This window comes from Hippocampus guttulatus, chromosome 3 (genome assembly GCF_054856545.1).
Source record: "Hippocampus guttulatus isolate MCC_2025c chromosome 3, RoL_Hgut_1.0, whole genome shotgun sequence".
In the NCBI taxonomy this organism is placed as follows: domain Eukaryota; kingdom Metazoa; phylum Chordata; class Actinopteri; order Syngnathiformes; family Syngnathidae; genus Hippocampus; species Hippocampus guttulatus.
Window position 1 is genome coordinate 12,412,666 of NC_141263.1, and position 25,851 is coordinate 12,438,516.

At 41.5% G+C, this 25,851-nt stretch overlaps 1 protein-coding gene across 2 annotated transcripts in view; it reads left to right on the plus strand.

Moving 5' to 3' along the window:
* The first annotated feature begins 5,302 nt into the window (after positions 1-5,302).
* Positions 5,303-25,851, plus strand: part of sox6 (SRY-box transcription factor 6) — a 149,916-nt gene continuing 129,367 nt past the window's right edge. For both annotated transcript variants that reach the window (XM_086106839.1, XM_086106840.1), the window contains exon 1: positions 5,303-5,685. The gene's annotated coding sequence lies outside the window, so the exon portion shown is untranslated. The remainder of the gene's footprint in view (positions 5,686-25,851) is intronic.

Here is a 25,851-nt window from a genome sequence, read left to right on the forward strand (position 1 = left end):
TCCACTGTTCCCAAATGGTGCTCGCAAAACATGATAAAACAAAAAAAAAAGAAATCGGCCTAGTGACGGCGAGCTAGTCGAGGTATCCCGTTACCTAACATGACGAGGAAAAAAAATGGTCCACATGCAGTCCTGTGAGTGCCGCCGATGTTGATATCCGCTTGCTCGGGGCCGTGTAAGGACGTCCCTAAAAACTATATACGGTAATTAGAATTGGCATGTCGCACTTCTTATTTCAACATGACTAATCAGTGCTTCTCTGTTCACTTGAAAGGAAATATTAGATTCCGACTAAACTTTGATGGACTTCAGAGTTACAAGTGAGGGATTTGGGTCAACTAATAAGAACAGAGCGTCCCACTTTGCAAGGCGGATGATTAGCATGTATGCAGATGCCGTCTCGGTTAATTGCATAACTTTGCATTCGCTCGTGACAAATTCGACGGGGTGTGCCAGCCGCGGATGGCCCTTTGCATCGTGTCGGTGCACGTGACCCTGCTGGCGGGTCAATGTGTGCACGTGCGTGCTTGACGGTGCCCGATGAAGGTCTCGGTAAACAAACATTTACACTTTTCACCCCATAAAAAAATATCAAGGACAGCTCTGTGAACTGCAGAACAACTAAGCCGCAGCCTGCATTTATATTCAGAAACTACAAATCTCAAATGACGACGCATCCCTTCATTTTCACATCACTTATCCCGCTTGGTGGCTTGGTGGTAAATGTGGAGCAGAGCAACAAAAATGTCCTTTCCCTCCTGCCTCTTTAATTCTTCTTGTCGGCCACGCACTGCTACAGCAGTCAAATGAGTGCGCTGCTGATTAAATGCAGCAATATACATTAAAAATGTCCGTAGAAAGCAATCCTGAAGGGGAGCAACGGCTGAATAGCCACCATCATCAAAATCGGCGTTCATCTAAAAGAGGCGCTGCTGCTTCTCGGCTGCATTTGCAATGAAAGCTGGCTTACACCACATTGCAGTGGCGATTGGAAACGGCAAAGATCAATCCAATGCATGACGCCGGTTGACTGTTTTCATTTTGAAACAATCCTATCAAGTGAATTCTGTGTTCAAACTACTACTAATGTCACAGTAGCTTCTGTTATTATCATCACAGTTTTCCTCTTCACTGTCAAGAAAAAAAAATGTTGGGTCACCTCGAAATTTCAAGGCAATGTTTGAGAATATAGGGCGGCCCGGTAGTCCAGTGGTTAGCACGTCGGCTTCACAGTGCAGAGGTACCGGGTTCGATTCCAGCTCCGGCCTCCCTGTGTGGAGTTTGCATGTTCTCCCCGGGCCTGCGTGGGTTTTCTCCGGGTGCTCCGGTTTCCTCCCACATTCCAAAAACATGCATGGCAGGCTGATTGGACGCTCTAAATTGTCCCTAGGTGTGAGTGTGGGCGTGGATGGTTGTTCGTCTCTGTGTGCCCTGCGATTGGCTGGCAACTGATTCAGGGTGTCCCCCACCTACTGCCCGGAGACGGCTGGGATAGGCTCCAGCACCCCCCGCGACCCTAGTGAGGATCAAGCGGTTCGGAAAATGGATGGATGAGAATATTTTTAGTTGGGCAATTCAATGAAAGGTTTTAACTTTTGGTGTCGAGAAAATTGGCCTTTGCTACATTTGACAACAAAGAAACAAGAGTTTATAGAACAGTTATTTTTTTAATCAAACCCCAAATTAAACATACAAGGAGAAAAAATGTTTCCCTTCTTGCGCTAACTCTGTGGCTCTAAATGTGTCAGTAATTTAAAATTGGACGTTTTTCCAATTTAAATTGCTGTTTTAGCCCCTGAAAATTCAAGTGGTGTATTTTACAGTGTTCTTTTCTGCCACACAAAAAACACACGAACACACAAAGCCAAAGAAAATGTCCAAAAAAATGAAAACAATTTACTGAGGCTTTGTCTAGTTAGTTCGATTTTATATTGCTCCAATTCACAACAGAACAGATGGAGCGGGTTAAGAACCACACTCCTCATACATTCAAGAAAAACGCCTTAACACCACATGAGCCAGCACTAGGCGATGAACCTGAGGAAAACTTCCCTCCAAGGAAGACACCTCGAACGAAACTCTGCCTCCTTTGAGGTAGAAAGACAAAAGACAGAACAATAGGCACAACAACGGCCGCGTCAACTCTCCTGTCTTCCACATACTGACCTGCTTCATTTTTTAGGTCGACGCTTACCTTCATTGTAACAAATTGTGACTCTTTTTTTTTAGAATACGAGCAGTATGAAGCAGGATTTTTTAAAAAAAAAAGCAGAAAGCTGCTGCTCATCCTCACTCTCATTGAGCATGCAGAACAGGAGATGAACACATGTTAATTTATTGTAACAAAAATGTTGATTTTCATGCACTCTCCTCTTCAAATATTTATGGGCTAGACTTGCATTTCAAGATGCATCAAAGGGTTGTAAAGATGCAAATGTGTCTATATTGCTGCCCCCACCCCGGCATGCCGGACTCTCTTTTGCTCTTCACGTGCACCATGTGTAAGCCAATGACTGCAGAGTCAAATCATTTCAGTGCTTGGAGTAAAAATTTGTCGCAACCAAAATTGAAAAACTATTTTGACATCAAATTTTAAATTGAACAAAAACCGTGACGTGAATGCGACAGTGTCTTGTTTACATGCTGGGATCATGACGTGGTGACTTTGAATCGATCCTCTTTCATCCATAACGAAGCATATGTTGGAGTGGAGAAAAAGATTGTGTCAATTTGTTATGTTTGCATTCTTGTTAATGTTTTATCTCATGTCTTTTGCATGGTGCTTTGTTACAGCTGTTGTGAAAGCGCCGTACAAATAAAGTCGAACTGATCATTAAGTTACTTTTTAGTTTTTTTTTTTTTTTTTTTTTTACCCGAACTATTTTCTGTTGCCCTTTCACTGACTACCTGTTTTTTTTCCCTTTAGGGCTAATACTGCTTGCTGTGCATGTGTCACAATCATGTTGACCAGTGGTTAACAATTTTTTTCACTAAATGCCAACTACAAAATACTATGTGTGTGTGTGTGTATATATATATATATATATATATATATATATATATATATACACACACACACATATATATATATATATATATGTATACACACACATACGGTATATATTTGTATGTACAGTATGTATGTACAGTGTGTGTGTGTGTGTGTGTGTGTGTGTGTATTGTGTCAATTAGTTGCCAAGTTATTTTTTAATTTCCACATCACCTTATTCAAAAACGAGACATTATTTCAAATCAACTGGGCAGAAAAATGCACAAATTTAAATTAAGTATGATTCACTTCCTGGAAAATAAGCAAAGACAAGTGTACCGTACTGAACAATATATATATATATGTGCATGTATATCCACCATTATGCACAGCAGCTTTTGGCACCAACACTTTGCTAATATACCCTTTGACAGAATCTAACAAACAGAAAATGTGTCCTTTCATAAAGTAATCATTCTTCAGTAGTCTCCCACACTCCCAAAGAGCTGCACGCATATTACTGTATTCTATAAGTATGTGAAGCATTTTTGCGTGCCCTCTCTGTGAAAAGTGCTTTATAAAAAAAAAAAACTACTTTACTCACCAAGGATGAAGGACGCTTACATGGCTTACCAACAATGACCAAAAGGTGGCGTATGAGGCACGTTAAACATGGATCCGAAGGCTGCGAGTCAGAGATCCAGTATGGTCACAGATAAATAAATGTGCGGGAATAATTACAGCATGGACTCCATTCTATCCATGCATGTGGGTTATGTTGGTACTAAAATTGACACATGTTCATTTCAAATCACACTATTTCATAGAGAGCATCTTCAATTTCGTAATTGCTCAAAAAGTTAATTTCCTGACTTTTATCTAGTTGTATTTCTTTCCATACTACGATCTTTTTTTTTTTAGGTCACTTGGTTTGGATGGGGGGAGGGGGGTGGGGGGGGGGTCCGAGAATACGTGTGCCGCGTTCCCAGTTATGGGACATCTGAGCTTTGGTGCGTTAAGGGGAAAATTAGGCACGCGCGGAATTGTGGTCTGATGTGGTGTCCTTGAGTTGTACATTCAACTGTCTCTTTCTCTCTCTCACTCTCATCTCTCCTCAATCTTTCACAGCTGTGTGACTCGACAAACAAGAATCAACATTGTTTTCCCCCTCCTGATGGCTCATCAATTTGTAAGTAATTATTTGACATGGCTTCATTTTGAGTTGTCACATTCAGATGTGGGTCCGAAAATTTGTGCGCACCCCAAAAAGTTTCTGGTGATTTATAGAACTGAACCCGTTTTGTAATTTCTGCTTTCAGAATCTGGGGGGAAAAAAAATAAGAGGTAATTTTGAAAACAACAAAATAAGACTCCTAATTGTATTTTATGCTTGTCAATGTCTGCAATTTATTTGGACCGGTCGAGTGACAATTGATAATGGTCATTAATTAAACCTCAAAAGTGAAAATAGTTTCTTGGAAGTTTTACGATTTCATGACACAAATAAATGCGTTGCTGTACACTACTACTACTATTACTACTACCGCTAATAATAATAATAATAATAATATTAAGAATCCTCGTGGAGTAGTCGAAATCATTCACATTTTGTGGTCAAATATTCCCTCATTCGGGAATATTTTTATGCCGTGAATATTTCCATTTATGTGCTATTTCTAAGACGTTGCTCTTGATGATATTTCCAGTTGCGACAGTGCAACACAACATAATTATAAAATATTTGAAAAATATGTTATTTACTGACGTTTGTAAAATAAATGAATCTATGTCGACTGAAGGGGTTGTCATAAAAGTTGAGCCGCATTCAAGAGCCTCGGGTAACTTCACATCAATTCATTTCATTCATCGTGGAAATATTTTCAAGAAAAAAAAAGCGTGGTCTCGTGATGTTGCCCAAGTTGTGCTGCAGTAAAGAATAGAATTAAAAACCTTTGTCGTCAACGTATAATTGTGCACACGCAAGGAAGTTGGGGTGCCACTCCAACTCCATGTTTTATGATTTTCGCACATTAAATATTAGTCCGGAACCCCCCCCCCCCCCCCCCCCCCCACACACACTTTGCATCCCTTCTTCCATTTCCTCTGTCCGCTGCAAGCTTCATTTTAGTCATCTTCTAAAAGCGACCCGCTCGCTCTCGGGAGGAGGAGGAGGAGGAGGATGGAGGATGATGATGATGGGGGGGGGGTACGAGTGGGTGGGGTGTGAAGGGGAAGAAGAAGTCCTCCCTCCCTCCAGATCAATGCCCTGGCCACTCACTTTGTGATGTCTCGCGTGGGGGGAAATGCTTTGAATACCTGCGACATGGCAGCGAGCATTGATTGTAGAGATTGACAGCACCAGAGCGAGAGAGAGAGAGACAGAGACAGAGAGGGAGAAAGAGTTGGAGAGAGAGAGAGAGAAAGAGAGAGAGAGTTGGATAGAGAGTTCGAAAAAGAGGGCGGGTGATAAAGAAGAGAGCAACAAAAGCTATACTTGTACTTTTGGACAGCTCAACTTCGGCGAACGCATGCGGGACCTTCTCTGATTCTGATGCTGGCGCCGCGTTGACACACGCACACACAACAAAAGAAGACTTTCCCCCCCCCCACTTGAACCTTTCATCCGCTTGTCTTTTTTTTTTTTACGACACGGAGAGGACACACGCGCCGCGTTCTCCTCGACTTACGTCGTCAAGGTAAACAACGCCTTTTACTTGCTTACCTCCACATGTTGTCCGTTGTTCTTCCATTCCGGTTTTAAATTAAAAGGAAGCGTGGGTTGAAAAGAAATAATTTCAATAAACTGTCCGTGGTGGCACGTATTTATTTGAAGAAAAAAAAAACCTCGCTAGAGCCATAACAAACCAGGTGCGCACGCGACAATTAGTGATGACTCAGATGAGTTTACGTTCACTAGAATCTCCGTAAACTCACCCCAAACTCTATTATATCCTCACTTAATTCACTTAAACTCTTTTTCACGGGCTGTCTTTGAGTCGCCGAGCGTACACATTACACGCGGACACCGGCTCGAAACTCCCACCCTGATAACTTGTTCGCCGCGCGCGTCGTCAACAAGAACGGCTTTTCCCACTTGACCCTGAACGTGTCATACACATTTAAGTTGCTTTTTGACACCTTCGCGTCTATCGCGCAACTTTTCCGCTCCAGTATAATTTGTCATTCATTGAGGATAAACACGTGCGTTCGCCCCTACGCACGCCGCTCGACTCGTGTCTCACCGTGTCTTCTGCACACGCGAGTCTTTCACCCCCAAACTAAAATTTTTATCATCTTTTTTTTCTTCCAAAATGACAGACAGCGTCCGCGTTTAGCCTGGGAATGAATGCGCTCTCCCTTCACTTTTCCAGAGGTCGGGGGAATTGACCTGTTAAGAATGCGCAAGTCATAAATTAAATTGAACAATCACAGGACTTGCCCATTTACAGAAGATGCACTTACAGGCAAACTCGGCGATCTGGCGACTGTATGCTGAACTTCACGGAAAGTGCAAATACTGCAAGCTTAAAAAATCAAAATGTTTTCTTGCACTTTGAACGACTCCTCCCCTAAATTAATTTCATTAAATATCTTTTAATTAAATGTCTTAGAATGCAGTGTCCACTAAAGTCCGTTTTAGAGCTTTAAAACGGCAGATATTGTTTCTTAGGATGAATTATAATTGTATATGATTAGTAATGAATTAAATATTGGAAATGTAATTGTATAATACCTCATTCAGAGGCCCGCTACTTTTTATTAGCTGGTTTAAAACATTTAGAATCATCTCTTGCAAATAACCTTGCATTAGCCATTTCCATTGTCTTACATTAAAACTTATGTACGTTTTACGACACGCTTCCTCTGAGCAATTCAGCGGAAACCTAAATTTCCTCCGACTCTCAAAAGCATCTTCCCCCCCCCCCCCCCCCCAGTTCGAAACACACACAACACGGTCAATTTAATTTGCGCAAAAACTTCCGCTATTTCTTTGACAACACTTGGTCGTGCACAGCCGTGAAGTGTCCACATAAGGTAATGTGGTCCTGGACACCAAATGCACACGTCTAAATGGCACATGTATAATTAGACTGCCCATTCAGCACATTGTTGTGATGGCAGCGCGCAGGCTCATGAAGAGTGCACGCAGAGTGCACCAACTTTACGCACATTTCCTTCAACGCTGACGCTTCTCGCGTTCTGCATTTATAGATATTGTTCTTTTTGTGTGTGTGCAAACGTGCGTTTAATTTGCGGTAAATTCGCTCGATTTAAAGATGGACGTCAGACGAAATTATCTTGACTTTACGTCACGTGTTTGTCATTTCGAATAGATCGCCGTGTGTGTGTATGTGTGTGTGCGCGTGTGTGTGTGTGTTCAGACTTCTGACAGCTCTTGAAATCAGCATATAAAATAGAGATATATATATTTCCGATTTTTTTAGGACTATCTAAACATATACCCCGCTGTCCAAGTCCAGTGTATCGCATTTGCAAAAGGAACTTTCGCCCCTGAACCATCATGTATTGCAATTAGAACCATTATTGTTTTAGGGACTGATCTCAGTATGAAGTTGTTTAGTCTAAGTGACACAAACTACATTTCCTTGATGATCTACAGGTTTGATTCACTTAGCTGGAGCTTTTTGAAGAAAATGTATCGCTGCAAGGAGGAGGAAAAGTGCATTTTATCATATTGCTTGTACACATTTCTCCGAATAAGTACACCCTGCTTTTGGTTCCTGCTCCTCTGTCTGTGATGCACAAAATAATTTGTACGCTAAAACCATGGAGGTTTTGTGTGTTGCATTTCACAGCTGTTACATTTTTGCGTGCCACGAGATTAAAACATTGCATATCGCCAACTTTAAACGGTCGCAATGCACAAATCATTTGTAAATGACATTCCAGCACAGTGTGAGTTATGACTATGAAAAATATTTGTGCATTCTCGTCAATATTTTGGCTTCAATGATGCAATCTGACTATTATTATAATAAAGGATTAGTGTGCGTGCGCGTACACACCAAGCTTTTGATTTGAATGTGAGATTTCACAATCATTCAAAGCAGCATCCAAGTGACAGGACATGTGCGGTGAAGTGTGGCCACAGCACACTGGAGTGTGTGCGTGTTTTCGGATGGGGGGGCCGCAGGGGGTTCTCTTGTTCTTTGTGGTGCGAGAGCGCAGGGTAAACAAGATGGCGAGAAGTAAACAACAGCAGGCTTGGTAAAGTTCGAGCAGAAGGCTAGCAGATAATAAATGTGGCGCCACATGTTGTGACATCTGTCTTCAGTGTTAACCAATTTGCTGGCACAATATTTCCGCATGGATCCAAAGTGACAGGAATATGCGGTTGTCGAATCTGTAAGCGGTCCCTTCCGAAGAGAAGTTTCTGACAAGTTAGTACAGTCGAGATGCTCCTGTGCGGGAATATGATCGGCTGCTTGTTTGGTCACTACGCTGTGCTTGTGTGCTTTACAGAGGTAGCATGCCGCAGGTTAAAACGGCACTAACGCCATGTGTGCAAATGGATAACAGCAATGAGGTTGCGGGTCTTCTCCGTCAGTGGTTATTAAACTTTTTACAAGTACCACCTAAATAAATACTTAGCTCTCCAAGTACCACCATCATCTCCAATGTTAAAATACAGAGCTTAAAAGTGCTTAAACAGTGCTTAAAGATGAAATATAATTGTAGGATACTTAAAAGTTAAAAACAACCGAACTGTACTTAATCAGTGTTTCGGCATATCACTAGAGGGAGCCCGCGTACCACTAGTGTAACATGTACCACACTTTGGGAATCTATGTGAAAAAAACTAAAAAGACGACATTAAAGGACTAAAGATAAAAAAAGAGACCTTTACATATGTGCATCTTCACAGGAATCATCTAATAGTGCAAGTAACTTAATGACCCATTTTGGCCTGGATCATTCATTCTTCCAACCGACGTCCCCCCCCCCCCCCCCCCAAAAATGGCCGTTTTCCTTTTGTCTTTAGCATAGTTGCGCATAATTAATGGGGAGTTCAAAACGCAACAGTGCAGCCTGTGCTGATTTTTGTGATGTTTTCTTTTCATTTTACATCACACATTAATCTGCAGTTAATTGGACAGGCTTTAGTGGGTGTGTATTTTTGACATGAGTCTTGGCCAGTAATCCGGTGCAGGAATTAGTTGGGGTGATTGTTTTTTTTTCTCCTCAATCAGATGAGCATTTGTACGGTGGCACTGTGAGGATGCTCGCCTTGATTGCCACATCAAAGAGAAACACGGAGCAGCCGGGCAGTAATTAAAATGTGTTGGATTTTGGAGTGCCTTCACAGACCCGTATGTACACGCACACCCACGCACAGCCACACACACCCACGATTCCGAATAATTCCTCGGACACTTACCCTAAGCTAGTGTTAACCTTAAACTACTTCCTCGGCCTTAAAATGGAGCTAAATATTGACATACTGAGGATGTAATTTTGTCCCCAGAAGGGAGGTGAGTCGCCGCAATGGCTCTGTAAACACTTATGTCCCCACAACGTGAACAATACACACACACATACACACACACACACACGCGCGCACACACATTCACGCACACACCAAGGCTGAGAACTGTCAGGTTGTGTGAAAAGAGTGCAGGTGGTTGAAAGCGAATTTTAAACAAACACTCATGTCAGTCGGTGCACATTGTGCAGACTTGCGCTTATGAAATCCAAAGAAAACAAGTTACTCTTCTCCCCCTCTGGCAACCGTTGGAAAGCTTTTGTATAATTATTTGTACCAGAGACGCACTCATGTTTTCACTTCTCCGTGACGCTAACCTTTGCAAAACAGTGTACGTGAGTGTTCTTACAGGAGAGGGCTGAACAATTCATCACATTCAAATCAACATTGTAATGGAGTGGAAATGCATTTTTCCAATCGCAAATCTTCAATTTGGAAAAGAAAAAACATGTCAGTTGATCGGTAGGTTTTATTTTATTCATACGGAAAGTTGAAGTGATAAAACAGTTGAAGTGATTTGTTTGCATTATTGTTGTAATCGGATTCATGATTTACTGATTTTTGTTTCCGCCACACTTGTCGAATTTTGTCAAGTTAACGTCAACACTTGAAAGACTGCCAGTCAAAGTGTTTCGTAAGTGAACAAATTCATGATTCATTTGCCTTTATTTTAGCGTAACCCGAGCCTAGACTGACAATAAAGTATTTATGTATCATGAATCAGGTATTGTCCATTGTAATACAGATTATTTTATTCACAGTGTTTCTTTTTTCTTTTTTTTTTAACGGGAAAAGGATGTTGAAAAAAATAATCACATATTAAATCGCAATCACAATATAAAGGGGAAAAAAATTGCAATGAGATTCTTTTTCCAAATCATTCAGCTCTCTTACAGTGTATCCATAATGTACAATGACCCCGTAGTAGAACGGCAGGATTACGCCACAAAGAAGCGGTGATCAATCCTTTTCCATATCCGGCTTGAATCGCAGAAGCTCTGCAGACCCGCGCTTGTGTCTCGTGAGGGAACAAGGCAAAAGAGATTAGTGTAATGTTGGCTGTTGTGCCGCGGCTCGCACAAAAGGCGTCACGGCAACCCTTGCGAGCCCACCCATTATTCTTGGATCGGGCCTTCTTTCGCCCGTGCTTTGGAGAAAGTGTTCAAGGACTCGCCGCTCGAGTCCTTCACTTGAACCGGCACAGGCAGCTGTTACACGAGATGCATCCCTTGAAAGCCTTCACCTTGTGAGATGGACGGGACCCGCACGTTGCACGGGGAAGCCCGCTCACCCCAAAATGTCACATTTGTTATCAAAAGCGCCGTATTAGTACCGCTGACATCTTCTACTTACACCTCCTTGAAGCCAAAGAGTTTGAAATTCAATCGTATTTGATTTCCAAATGTTGTACGGCCCCAAAGGTGGAACAACACCACACATTCTGGGATGACTCGTTCATATTTGGAAAACCAATAAAATGAGATAAAATGATATAAGGGTTTGTTCTACCGTCAAACCGTCACCATTATTACCTTTATTAACTCTACACGCATAATGGTAATGAGCAATTTAACATATGTAACTTGTATATTAATGCAAGAGTAAATATCCTTGTAAGATTTCCATTTGAATTTCAGGAAATGAGTGTTGTTGGTTGTCATCATACAAGTGTACAAATAAGTTACTCGCCGTCTCCCAAAGTTGGTGCTCATTCAGTGGGAGGACTACTCGGAGGTGACTCAACATAGCTGACTTTGCCGTGTACATTTCAATTCCTCTTTTGATGTTGCTGTTGATTTATTGATAAATAACGGTCATTTACTGTTCTAGGGTCATCAGCACAAAAGAAAGCGTTGACTTAATCTTGATGCTCACTGAGCTGAGATTTGCTGACATCTCAGGTGATATCTGGAACGTTTTACTTTGGAGATTTCACTGCAAGGTATTTTCAAAAGAAAAGAAAACAAAATACCATGACGGTGGAGTATGTTACAGCAGAAGCGGCCATTTTCATTGGGTGTGCATCAATTCGGGCGGCAGTTCGCACAATGTATGCTGATAAAAGTGTAACAGTACAGCATGTTGCTTCGTATCTGACTTTTGGAAGACAGAGTGCTTCATATGTGAATGTTTTTCTGTTTAAACATCACAGTTTTGTGTTGGCAATACAGGATGTGTTTCTTGTGTGCATTTATTGCTCACAATGAAATATTTACATTTCCAATGTTTTCATACCGCTGAAATGCAAGAGAGGATCATTGTACATATCATAACACAAGTCTCCCCTGTCTGTATGATCACAAATGATGTAGTTGGTGAAAGCTGACAGACGGCCGCGTATCTGCCAGCTTGATCTGACATGAGACATAAAATATGCTCCACGGTTGTGACTTGGCCTGCCAATCTGGCCTCCTCTCTCCCAATTACAACCATAAAGATGCTGGAAGCCATTTTTATTGGCACGTGAATGTTTTCACATTCGGCTCGACGTCGCAATAAGCACAGTGTTGAGTGGTGGTACCGTAAGTTGTGTTCACTTGTGCATGTGCATACAGAATGAGATTGAGCTTTGATGAATATATATATATATATATATATATACACAAGGGCTGAAACGAATAATCAAGTCATTCAGGTACGCATTTTTCTGCCTCGGATACCCACTTATTTATGTGTATTCTGCCAAGAAGAAGTCAAGCTAACCACAGCGACAATTGTTTATTGATATGCATGACAGTAGCACGACACGAATGCGGTCAGACAAAATAAACCTCAGCTGAGCAAATATATGGACATCAATGCCTAGGTATGCTTTTATTTCAAAGTTGTTCCCGGCAGCGTGTCACGGACCAACAGCTGACTTGACTTGTTTTTCAAATTCTGCTTGGGGCTATTTGCCATTAAAAAAAATGTTACTACCAACTTCAAGAACACAATGAAGTAAAGGTCAATCGCCAATTAAGGGTGTTTAAAAATAAAAAAAAACAACTTACCGGTAATTACGCTGACACTGTATTGTATGGGGCCTGTTGCTAGCTTTTAGTGGCAGCTCCAGCACTAGCACACATTAGTGTGAGCGAGCGCTAACAGCGCTCAAGTGCTCTAAATAAAATGGCAAGAGCTGTCGGATTACTTCTCAAAGGCAGTAGACAGAAATGACTTGGCACACTTTGATGCTGACAGCCTGTCGCAGTTGCCGTTCCAACTGATCACTTTTTAACAAATCAGGCATACTCAAGTGTATTATTTTAGCTGGCAAAATGGCTCCTGTGCTTTTGTTACATCGTGTCATAGACTAAAAACTGTGTCGAGAGATCTGTCTCCAATCTCACTAATGTTTCTAGAGAGGAAAATAGTGTGCTGCTATGCACAGTTTAAATTTTTAGTCGAAAATGTTGAACATTTAAAAATGAAAACCAGTTGGGCGATCATTATAAAGTGGAAATATTTTATTTGTATATGTAACACAGGTAGATTTTTTTTCATCCAAATACCCAGTTATTCGATAGAATTTTCAGTAGGCTATCCAAATACCAAAATATATGAAAGCTGCAGCCTTGAACTATTAGCTTGCAGCGTTACGGGGTTGCTGCATATTTACTGCATGGAAACAAAAGTTTTCATTGTGAAGGAGCTATTGTGACCTCTCAAACAGGCGGGGGGAAGTTCTGGAAAAGACAGGACATATTGGCCTCGAAATCGAATTTGTGATTGTTATTCCAACGGAACACGTTAATGCCAAATATAAATCAATGTGACAAAGAGGGAGGAGGTGGAAATGATTTTGGGGCTCAACTTCTGACAAAGTTCGCCATAGTGCCTTTTGTTTCGGAATAATTGATTTTAACACTGACTTGGATGCGTTCTAAGGACATGCCCTCGATCTGAGAAAATGTATCTTCTCTTGCTTCGATTACATGATTGATGGCACCGATGATGAAATGATGGCCCGAGAACTAAAGTGACCTCAGACCCTTGTGAACACATTTATCAAGTCATCGGTTAGTCGTTCCACTACTATAACGTATGGCTTTGTCGTTCTTTTCTGAGTGGTTAAATTAGAGCTGTCAGGCTGATGTGAATCCTAAATCGTATTAGATACTCCGTATCTACATAACTCAAGAATTGTTTGATTTCCGCCATATTTTTTTTAAAAAGAAACATGTGACACTAAGTGCTGTTCCGCTGTCTTGCGTTTCATAAAAACAAACGTCGCCACGTAGCTGTAGATGAGTCCAGTCGTACTCTTACTACAGTCTTACTACAGTTGATCAGTGGAAATTTGCTAATCTGTTAAACTGTAAAGAAAAAACATGAAATGCTAGAAAAAAACAAATGCAATTTAGGAATCCGCATGCCAATTTCAGTTTTAATAAGCGTAAAAATCTAACCAAACTGATTATTCTTTTCAAAAAGCAGTGGAAAGAAAATGGCCTGCTTAATAATGAACTGAAGAAAATATTGGATGGTTGCACGTTTATAAGCAAAGTGCAGCTGTGGTGAGGAAAACCCAGCGAGCCTGAAGAATAAAGCCAAGAAACTAAGTTCTGCTATAATCACTTTCTTGAATGGGACTAAAAAAAGAGAAACCTTCTGAAATGATAGAGAAAGCTTGTGGTTTGGCCCATGCTGTCAATTTCCCATGAGCCTCTTTGACAATCTAAGGGGATAGCCACTCTGGCACACGACACCAGCCCACAGAGAGAACACGCACGCACACACACACACACACACACACACACACACACACACACACACACACACACACAATCAGAGAGTAAGTTTGTTGGAGAGGGAGGATGATTGGCAGACAAACGGCAAGGGTCTTAGCTGAGAGGGGGATGTTCGACATGAGCAGCAATGCTAAACCGGATTTTCTCCAAAATCTTACAAACCTTTGCTCAAATCAGCGGAACAACAGCATGAGATGTTTTTAAGAAAGAAAAAAAAAAGATTCAATACACCCATTACAAAATGTTGCAATTATTTAACTTTTAGGGAACCGACCATTTTCCACGTTGTAACCGTAGCCACCGTGTACTTGCTGCGACCGCAGTGGTGCGCTTGCCTTAACGCTATGCATTGTCTAAACTGCACCGTACACGGATCCATAACTATACATTAGCAAGCAATGTATCGATGTAAAGCATCGGTTTAAAAGTGAAGCTGCGCGAGAGAGAGCACAAACACTTCTCCTCGTTCTGCCCTTTAAATGTATATGTTTAACACAAAGTACCGGGTACGTCTGTTTCTCTGTCATTGGTACGTTGCACATTTTTCCGCAAATGTCAGTGAAATAAGCTCGTTTGTGTGCAATTCTTACTACCGTTTGAAGCATGGGGAAGGTTACCATCTTCGGTTGAGGTGAAGATAATGAAAGAATATCCAATGTTGTGCGGCAGCCAAAGTTGGCCTCGGAAATGTGGAACCAATTCGAACAGAATGTATATGAACGCAGCGTATAAGAAGCATGGTTGGACTCTTCCGACGCACATGGATGTAGCTGGCTGTGGTTGTGTGTCAACAGCGAGCAAAGCTTTATGTTGTTGGTTAGGGGTGGAGCTGAGGATAGACCGGGGAGGTACAATGTTCCTCCTCATCCTCAAAAAAAAAAAGCTAAATTTATTGGTTGCCATCTGCAGGGTGGAGGAGTTTGGGTTATGGTCAGGCCAAAGAAAGGCTTCTAATTAAACAGTCATCATTATCAACTTGTGGCCAGTGATCATCATCTCCAACACTGGTTGTCCAAGATGAACACGGGATGCTTGAGGCTTCGCTTGAAGCCGATGAAGGCTTGAATTAGAATAGAAGAAACAGCGGAGAAAAGTGCGAGCAAGAATGTTTTTTTTTTCCAATCTTGGCAGGATAGGCTACACGAGGCCTTGCACCAAATCAGGTTTAGACAATTACCCGACATCAGAGAAACCAGTAAAGCCTCACTGCTGGCACCGGCTTTTGCCTGCTGTACTTCACCCCAAAGCCTGGGCTAAGCTTTCCATAATTTCAATTAGCGTAAGAAGGTCTGTCTTCAGTATGAGGAGCTCTCCTTTTGAGTTTGACAGCCCCTTAATATACTATTTCATGGTCTGATGTGTGGGGGACGCAGAGGCGCTCAGAGAGAATGGGGGGGAAAAAAAGCTTATTAGTACCTAATTAGAACCCTGTGATTAGGGGCAAAGTGACTGTGATTTGGTGACCCGCGGATCACGTGGCAACAACCATGAATATTCAGACGACTGGATTTATTCGTCGAGCTGGGTTTCGTCGACTGAGAGACATTGGAGCGGGGGTCACCAACCTTTTTAAAATTGAGAGCTATTTCTTGGGTCTTGATTAATGAGCTACCAGTAGGGTACACACTTCTGAAATAGCACAACTAATGTTATTATTAATGTTATTATATCATATTACATTATAATGCTATTCTTAGAACAGGCCTGCAGCTACTCATGCGGTCCTTGGGGGCCACCAATAGGGTGCCTGCTGGGGTGACCCTTGCCCGAGAGTGTCTGCCCTCCTTCTCAGTTTTCTCAGAGCTAATGTTTACATGTGACGTATATCTTCAGCGTTTGATCATGGAAACATTAATTTAGGTCCCTGTAAAGAAGAAAAAAGTCTTTTAAATGTGTCAAACATGACAGAAAAGAGTATTGTTGACCCCTGGCAAATTTGAATGTTAAAATAAAAAAAGAGGCTCCAAAATGGTGATGTTAAGCTGTGGGTGTGTCCGCCGAATGCATGAAACCATGCCGCGCTGGAAAATTCGATTCTACTTCGTCTAGCACAGTGCTTCTTAACCTTATTAGAGGTACCGAACCCAACCAGTTCATATGCACATTCACCGAACCCTTCATTCGTGAAAAACAAAAATATGACTTTTAACAAATTCAACACATAAAGAATGCATTTATTAAAGACAGAAAAAAAGTAAATACAATTTCAAGACTTAAGTATGAGTTGTTAATTGTGCACAAAATGAACCGTACGTGACATACTATCACGACAGTAACATGTTGACGACTGAGCGAACTAAATTCCCTGCAGCACTGATTGGACAAGCAATGTAATGTGATCACCTGCAGCCAGTGATGGCCAAGCAGGCGTATCATAACTAATTGACATCTGGAGTCAGGTATGTCTTAACCTCCATGGCAACGGCTCCGTCGAACCCCTGAGATCGATTCACCGAATGGAAAGTTGTATATTCAGGGTGTAAACTAGCTAGCTAGCGAGCTAACTGCTCAATACAGTTGCGGCAGAGGACCACTGGAGGTACTTTAACGCCTTTGTAGCAGGGCACCAGCGACTCCAGCCAGATGCCGAAGTGCGCCCAAATAAATAAATAAATAAAATTAAATTAAATACAGCGGTCCCACGTCAACGCTAGTGTTACGTTCCAAAATTAACCTGCGATAAGTGAAATCCGCAAAGTAGGATTTACATTTTTTTTTAACAGTCATAAGGCGATATACTGTATCTTAAGGCTGTAAACCTTAGCAATAACACTCTGAAAGTTCAAAACTTTACAAGAAAAATTTGTGAACAGTATTATTGTATTATTATTATTATTATTATTGTTTATTGTATAGGACACATCACATGGAGGAGATAGATCCAAATTGGTCTACTGTACCTTAACCAATCAGGACACAGAATCGAATGCGTGTTTCTGCACTGTAAAAAAAAGAGCTTACACAATTACATTTGAAAGTAAAAACTGCACTATAGTGAGTCCACGAAAGGTGAACCGCAATACTGTATAGTGATGGACCACTGCATACAGTATCTGCAATTCACTACCTCATAGTACTCCATGTATTCACATTTTCAACAATTATCTCCAAATATATACTGTATAATATATTTACAAATGAATCCCTTTACAGGGCACATCTTGGATTTTTGTTCTAAAGCCACACGAAAGGGATGGAAATATCCCTTCTTGTGATATGTCTGCCACTTCATAAAAATATATATATGATCGAACCATTATTAGGCTCCAACACATGGAGAGCTCATCTAACAGATTTTTCTTTCCAACACAATACACTGGAAACTTTTTTTTTTTTTTTTTTTTTAACCACAGATGTGCCGTTACAAATCTTTTATAGGAGTATGCGAAGGGCAGATTATTGTGAGATTTGACAATTTCACAACTGACTTCCTCCTTAAAATGACACTGGCTTACCTGCCCATTACTCCTTTTGATTTCAACAGTACATGCCTCTGCGCTCTGAGAGGTATTCATAATAAGCTTAAACTCCACTGGCTGCTTTGCTAAAAGGTGCTTATCTCTTGGGTATTGAAAAAAAAATGGGGGTGGGAGTTAATATTTTTTCCAATTTCAACATTTTACCATTTGGCCACAGTTACCACCCTTCAAAAAACATTCAGTGTGATGTAGAGAAGGCGTGCGCGCGCACACACACACACACCCACCCACGCGCGCGCACACACACACACACACACACACACACTTGGTATTGTAAATGTTCACATAGACTGACACACGTTGACATGCTGCCCACGGCTGGAAAAATCTTACTATACCATTTAGGAATTGAAAAGAAGCAGCTGTGGAAAGTCGTTTGTTTCTGTAGCCAGGTAGAAATACGAAATGATTCAATGACAATTTGTTGAAGTGTTTTTCCTTTGTGTTTTGGGTCATTAGTACTTTCTAGGACATTGTACAATTTGCTGTGTTTACACTGCCGGCATACTTCTCAAAGTGTACATATGTAACGACGAGTGCGTCACTCTTGATGGGAGCGATGTCAATTTGTCATGAGTTGCATGTGTTGAACAAGTGAAATGAACTGGACTTGATTTTCCATGTGACCCACCTGTCATGCTTTCAGCACTGTTCACGCCGACCTCATGTTACTGCTGTTGGGCAAGCCACTTAGAAGACCCTCTGTTGTCCTGCTGCTGTTCCAACGCCGCACTCTGCTCACAGCACAAACACAGGAACAAACAAATCCAAGTGCGTATGCCAGAATTTCAGTGCTCGGTGTTTGACAGCGTAACGCAAGCTGCATCTTCATCTCCATCTTAATTAAAAGTGCGCTGTGCGGTTGTACAGATTCCCTCCTGCTGTCAGTCTGCAGTTTTACAGTTTCTTGTCCCATGCTGTAATAGGCTCACAGGACATGATGGGGCTATAATAACCGCTTGGCAGTGCTTTTAGAACCACCACCCTCCTCCCCTACCCCCATTCTCCTCTAAATCCAACATGTACGCTGAAATAAGGCATACATGGCACACGCTGTGATGTCACTTGTTATTGCTGGACAACGTGAAGCAGTAAATTTGGGATTATTTTCCACAATCTGCTGCACGGAGCACATTATGTCACAAAGGCCACATTGTAGCTCTTTGGGCGTAGAGCGCTGTTTTCTGCCACCTTCCCTTGTTCTGTTTCAGTCCAGACTCAAGACTTGTTTTGGGCCCATTTCCTTTCCTTGTGCTGGAATCAATGGACAATAGGCCTATGGCCCAACTCATAAAATGGGAGGGTCCAGACTAATAGGGAAGAATGATATCCAGACAGATTGTATTTTGGTTTTCATTTTCTGGGTGAAATGATTTTGCTCAACGACCGTGTTCCATTCGGAATAAGGATCCCGGATGTATTTCCTTACTTGGCCGCGTGATTGCAAAGCTTCTGATTTGGAACGGCCAAGGGTTGAGGATCCAATAGAGAGCCTCCTGTTTTTTTCGTGTAATTAAATTTCCCTTTAACATTTGCTGGCAGGAACCTCTTACCTTGTTTGACTTATTTATTGCCTGACTCGAGAGGTAATTTGACCTTTTATTTCAAAGGCTCTTTTTTAATCCAGAAAAGGAGTGTTCAACTCAATTAAGCAAGTGATCAGTGGCTCAGACACTACATTTGTTTTCTCTGAAGGGAACAGCTGACCCGAGTTGTGCTCTCAGCCCCCTTGTCCCTCACTCCTGGCCCTGCCACCCCCGGGGGCAACAAGGGGGAGAGGTGGGGAGAAGGGGAGGGGGAGACACCAGTGAGACGAGAAAGGGAGAATGGGGAGACCAAAGTGCCCTATAGTTCCTGCCATGTCGCTGGAGATTTGTGTCCTCCTTCTAAATCATTTCCCTCTTTAGAAGATTACAAAGGCAGAAATATTCTCAAACTCCCCCTAAATGCACTCATTTGCATTTTCAAATGCTGCGATTTGTTGGTATTTAAAAAGAGAAACGACCTGTGCAATTGTAAATAAGAAGAAAGAGGTTCTCGTGTCAATTGTGAAAATGGCTGACGTAGGCCAAGTGGAGCCACGGTGAAATACTTCAGTCAGCGTCCCATTTTCGGCATGGCTACATGTGAGCGATTGTTACGCACTTCTTTTAGTTCCTTGACTCTTACTTTCTTTTGTGTGTCATTCATTCCATTCAATCATGACAACCAATTTCTTATTAAAGATGCTGCACATTAACATTAACACAGCGATGGAATGATGTCACCTACTAAGCCACAAATGTTTTCCACCTCAGCCCTCAGTTGGAAAATGATTATTGGTCAACGTAGGACTACTTTTGCACAGCAATAAAAGTCATTTGGTGGAAAAACTATGCCCTTCCTAAATTCTGCCAGAAGCTTTTTCTGGTGACTCCACCCCCCCCCCCCCCTTCCTAAAAAAAAAAAAACAAAAGAAAAAAAAAACAAGCATAATGTTCAGACACCACTGCCTTGTTGTAACCTGATCATTTATGGATCACTTGTTTCCTTTCTGGTTTAATTCACCATGTGATTGATTTTCAGTGCAGTGCCGTTGGAAAATATCCACACTGAACTCGGAGATCATTTGAATACAGATGCTTGTGGCTTCAGCCTTCCCATTGGCACCCGTTTTGAGCGGCGAGACAATTGCATATTGATTTTCTTTTTTCCTCTTATGAAAGTCGCAACTCATTTGTCCAAGGAAGCGATTTGTTTATCTTAAGCAACAATTGTAATGGCCAGCTATTGGTATGGAATGCAGTAAAGAATTTTCAAAAAAGGTTTTGCAGGAAATGGCAGTGATTTATGATGTGTGTTTGCCCAAATATAACAATGTTCTGTATTTCTTGAAATAGTAATTGGGTGCATTTTGGTATTTGGTCTCTTCAAGGGGGAATTTGCTAGACTTGAATGTAACCTCACTTCACTAATCCTCCCCCAAATCCTTCTCGAGTCTCCGACCAGATCCGGACTACTCACTGACGAGCGTGATTCTCACACATGGCCCTTGATAATGGCTTGTAAGTGGGAAAATGCATAGTCGTGATAAATAGTCACACAGAACACACGTCCAGCTTCGACAAAATAGCAGTACTAGCAATACTACCATTAGCACTGTAAACAAGCCAAAAAATGGCCACACTGGAAGCATGACTTAGTCAACTGTTCCTAGAACATTTAATGTTATCAATTTGAAGTTTTATTTGTTTACCTTTGGGAATGTACAATGAATTAACATCTAAATTAGGTCAGAAATGTACCTGTGAAACAGATATTGTTAATTCTGCATTTTTTCTGAATCATTTCAGTTCCCTTCGCTCTGCTTGTTAGCTTGTCTCATGCTCAGTTCCTGGCAAATGACAGACGGGCATTCATTCATTTTTTTTTCCAGAGGTAGATATTCCTCCATTGGTTAGTTAATCAACTTGGATTTTGAAGCCCAAGGTAAAAGGTCAGTGTAAGGCTGAGGGCGGGCAGATTTTTTTTTTTTTGCACAGATCATTTTACTAATTTAACATAGGTTAGGTCACACTGACAGTTTTAAAAAAGATCACGAAACATTTTGTTTTGAAATTGCAAGATCCCCTTTTAGAAATGAGGCTAAAATTCTTACTAACAATGGCATTTACAATAACTAACATTGTGTTGTAATGTAATTAATTTAATACACCTCCCATTTACAGATTGTACCGTAACTTGAATCAATTTGGGTAAATACAGTCGCGGCAAAGCGCTGAACACTGTGTTTGCTTTTGTTGTATTATTGCAATTGCATGGAGCTGCAGCTTCACTGCTATGCATGTTCATTTCATCCCTTCATATTTAGGCGCATTTACAGTATACCGTATATGTCGGTGCATGTGTGCGGCTGCGTGCAAAGTGATGCCCCCGCTGATTCTGCTCGTTGAGCTTTTTGTCCAGCACCACTCAGTGTGTCTGTCTCCTCTGGAGACTGGCAGCTTTCTGTAGTGTGCCTCCACAAAGACTCGGCCTCTTTTGAGGTGTTAAAAACTTCCATTATGCATCTCCCCGGACAAAAAAAAAAAAAAGAAAAAAAAAGAGCCAAGCCCATTTTAGTCCGGTAGCAACACAGGCAGACATTGTGGCCACGCTTCTCCAGCATTCATTTCACAGATTCTAAAACCAGTATGTGGTGAACAGGATTTGAGGGGCTAAAGTGCCCCGCGAGGGCCAGGCGATAAGAGGGGAGAAACACCAGCACACAGTAAACTAGAAGATGGGCTCAGAAAAATAAACACATTACCTGGGTGAGAGGGAGAGACGTGTTATACTGCTTTACCAGTCAAAAAGTGTCGTATCTTCATCAAGTTCTCCTCTGTGGATTTTCTTTCTCTTTTGCCTCCTTTTGCACTTTAGCCAGAAATGTAAATCCCAATTGTCCCCTCGTCAAAGATAGTTTCACTAAAGTGTCACTCCGATAGACATTCCTGACACATTGGTGCAAGACGTTTTTGTGAGTGTCTTGTCTGTGGTGGCTCAGTGTTAAGATGAGTTCATTCACTGAGACAAAGATGAAAAGGCGATAAAGGAGAGGTTAGTAAGACAAGGCAGTGACAGTTAATGCTGTGCCGGTGAAAGAAGCAGCTGTTTGCATGACACTGACCACCCCCCCTACACTGGATAACTCCAACGAAAATGGGACCAGAAATACTGATTAAAAAATAGAAGTGGACGTTGAATAAATATGGATTAGTCAACATTTTTAACATACCCTCTGACTTCCTGCGTGCCTGCTTATAGCCACGGATTTATGTAGGGAGTAGCACCCTAATTGCGTAGATTGCTGCTATTTTTCAGACACAAGATGGAGTGCTAGATTGGGAAGAAGTACATGCAAAACTTGTGTAAAGTCAGCTTGGCATACAATAACTATCAACAATGATATACATCAATATAAATCAATTATTTTTGTATGACAAACATGTCATTGGGGGCGGGGGCGACAGGAAAACCTGTTTGCGACCATTCAAACTGTTTGCAAACGTCTAGCGAACGTCTTTGCAACCTCTGCAAAAGGTAACGAAACTTTCTGAAAAAACAGCATTGCCTACGCTCACTAGTAAGTCTTTGCCACTGAGTGAGGGCTTTCATCAATGGATGTTCAAACACAAACGGTGCAGCAACACAGACAACCAACAACAACATCTCACGGGCATATATTCATGACGCTCAGCCAAAAACAAATTATATCACTGCTTCGTTTACACCATCAAATCCATTGTAAGTGTATTATATCTGTGTCTGTCTAAACCGTCCCCTGGAGCCTAGGGTGCAGACACCAGAAGGGAGGCTCATTGAACTTGAGCATGAGTCAAAACGTTTTCCATTTCATCAGGTTATGACTGCACAAAACTGGAAAATCCAATTTTTGTTTTTGAAAACACAACTGTTTTTGCTGGTTTTGGTGGGTTTGCGATGTAATAATAGCATTTCTAATCCATTTTAACTGGGAAAGATGATTTGACGTACAGGCACCGCTGTACTGTGGTGATTATTTTTTCTTCTTTTAAACTCACACAGTTTGTTGAATAACACACTGGGAAATCAAGTGCAGCCCACACCAAACACACACTAAACTGCTATCTTTCACAAAGCCCTACAAGAGGCTCCAGTTCAAAAAGCAATCCCGGGAGGCTCAGCGTTTGCTTGATGTCTACTTTAAAGATACATGAACGTCTTCAACATGGGAGGTGCCAGTACAAAGGAATGGCCTTTGCCTATGTTTTTGAAACTCATTCAAGATATCCATCCATTATCTAAAGCACTTATCACAGGCGTCTGTGAAGAGCTGGGTGAGAGGCGACGTGCACTCTGGAAAAATCCAAGCCAGCTCGAATGTATTAAAATAAAGTTGATATTCATTCATCCATTTTCGATAGTACTTGTCCTCATTACAGTCGTGGGTGAGCTGGAACCTTTATCCCGGCTGATCTTTGACTGAGAGGCTTAGAACTCCCTGGACCAGTCGCTGGTAACACAACCTCGATTATAGCTCAGGACAATTTAGTGCCTTTACCTCGGTAACATGCATGTTTTTGAATTGCGGCAGGAAGCTGGGATGGCTGCAGAAACGTGCAAGTTCAAATGTTAAAAGTTCCACACGGTATCTAAATATTGAGCTAATTCGCGCCAAGAGCAGTGCTGGAATTTAGACTCAGTATGTCTACATTTTGGGGTCATTTTGGGTTGGGTTATTCGTGTGTGTGTGTGTGTGTGGTGTGTGTGTGTGTGTGTGTTTGATAAAGATCTGAACCATGAACACTTGAGAAAAGGTTGTCACAAATGCCACAGGTGACTGTGAGTCCCTTGTCCCCGCTGCTTTAATGACACAGCCATCAGCCTGTCGGAAATATAAGTCATTAGCGTAACAGCATAATTGCCTGTCATTATTTCACTTTTTGGAAAAACAAAATTTAAAAAATGAGAACATTCCAGATGCCTCATTTTAACCTTTGACTGCAGTAAGAATCTATAGCAGTGGTTCTTAACCTTGTTAGAGGTACCGAACCTAACCACTTCATATGCACATTCACCGAACCCTTCATTAGTGAAGTTTTTTTTTTTACAAGACATAAAAAACACATTTATTAAAACCAGAAAAAAGGAAACACAATTAGTATAAGTATAAAGTATACGTTTTTTAATTGTACACAAAATAAACCAGCCAGTGATGGCCAAACGGGCACGTCATAACTAATTGAACTGTTGAGTCGGGTGTGTCTTAACCTACATGGCAGAGTCTCTGTCAAACCTCTGAGACTGATTCACCGAATCCCTGGGGTTCGATCGAACCCAGGTTAAGAAGCACTGATCTCAACAGGCAAATGATAATAACTCCTGTTTATGTACAATAGCAAGCACACTACTATTTTGTGATTGATTTTATGACCATGAGAGGTTTTCAACTGAATGTGAAGCAGTGTTTCCCAGCCTTTATCGAGACGTGGCAAATATTTTGTATTGAAAAAAATGTCATTGCACACCAATGAACAAAAATGTCACCAAAAAGTGGACACAGTCTAATTACCGTCTGGTGCAAAAGCATTTCATTGTTCTGCCGAGGACGACACGTCACTGGCATAGATAGATGAACAAAGATACATTAGTGAATTGCCCAATTAGCCTAAGTGAAATTGGAACATTTCCCACAGCCGTGAGCGTCGATCTGGGGACAAAAATGGGAAGGCTTTGTTGGGGCCCCAAGCGTTTTGGGGGCCCCATGTGAACCCTACGGTGACACATAATTTATGAAAGTAAAAATGTTTAAATTGCTAAAATATGGTCGAGGGTCCCTTTCTGGCTGGTAGATTACATAATTTAATGCACAGTAGTTTTGTGTTTGTCTGTCATCGGAAAAAACATCTGTCAAGAGCCCCCTCCCACAGGCAGGGAACGTCGGGGCCACCTTTCCTGACAACTAATCATGTGGGCCCAGATTTTGTTGCTTTGCCCTTGCCGACAACATACTGTTTGGGAATCAGTGATATTCTTTTTCACATCACAAGCGAAACTTAATCTGTTTAGCCGCTGTTGGTTTATGTGGAATATGCCACCCCGTGGAACCTCCAACTAACTAATGGGGAAAAAAAATGGATGTATTATTTTATTAGGGAAAGTGTTTTGACAATTGGTTTGGAGAAATGTGGTGAAACTAATAATTTGCCCTTCGCTGCAATTGTTTTTAACAAGTCCCCAGTCCTCTAATTAGGAGTGCTTTAATGTTTCCTGCCTGTGGGTCTAATTCACAGCAGGCAAAGAGCGGCTGCATGCTGCTACAATAGGCCAGTTGACACTGACTCTTATTAGTCTGCAGGGAGTGTGGCATTTCATTCTAATAGAATTCGGTCGGGCTCATTATTTGCAATTATAAATTCCTTTATTGTTATCCCTCGGTCAAATAATTGACATAATAAGTCATGAATAAGGAACACATTTACCCATGTATTATTTCCCCTATTGTTTTCCATTAACGTCAGACGGCGAGTTCAAGGGTTGGTAAATTCTGTGTAATTATGAATGCTAACGTTTACTGAGGCAAAACAGGAATTAGGCCTTCAGTCAGAAGTCTGACAAGGATTTACCATCCATGTTGTGTGTGTG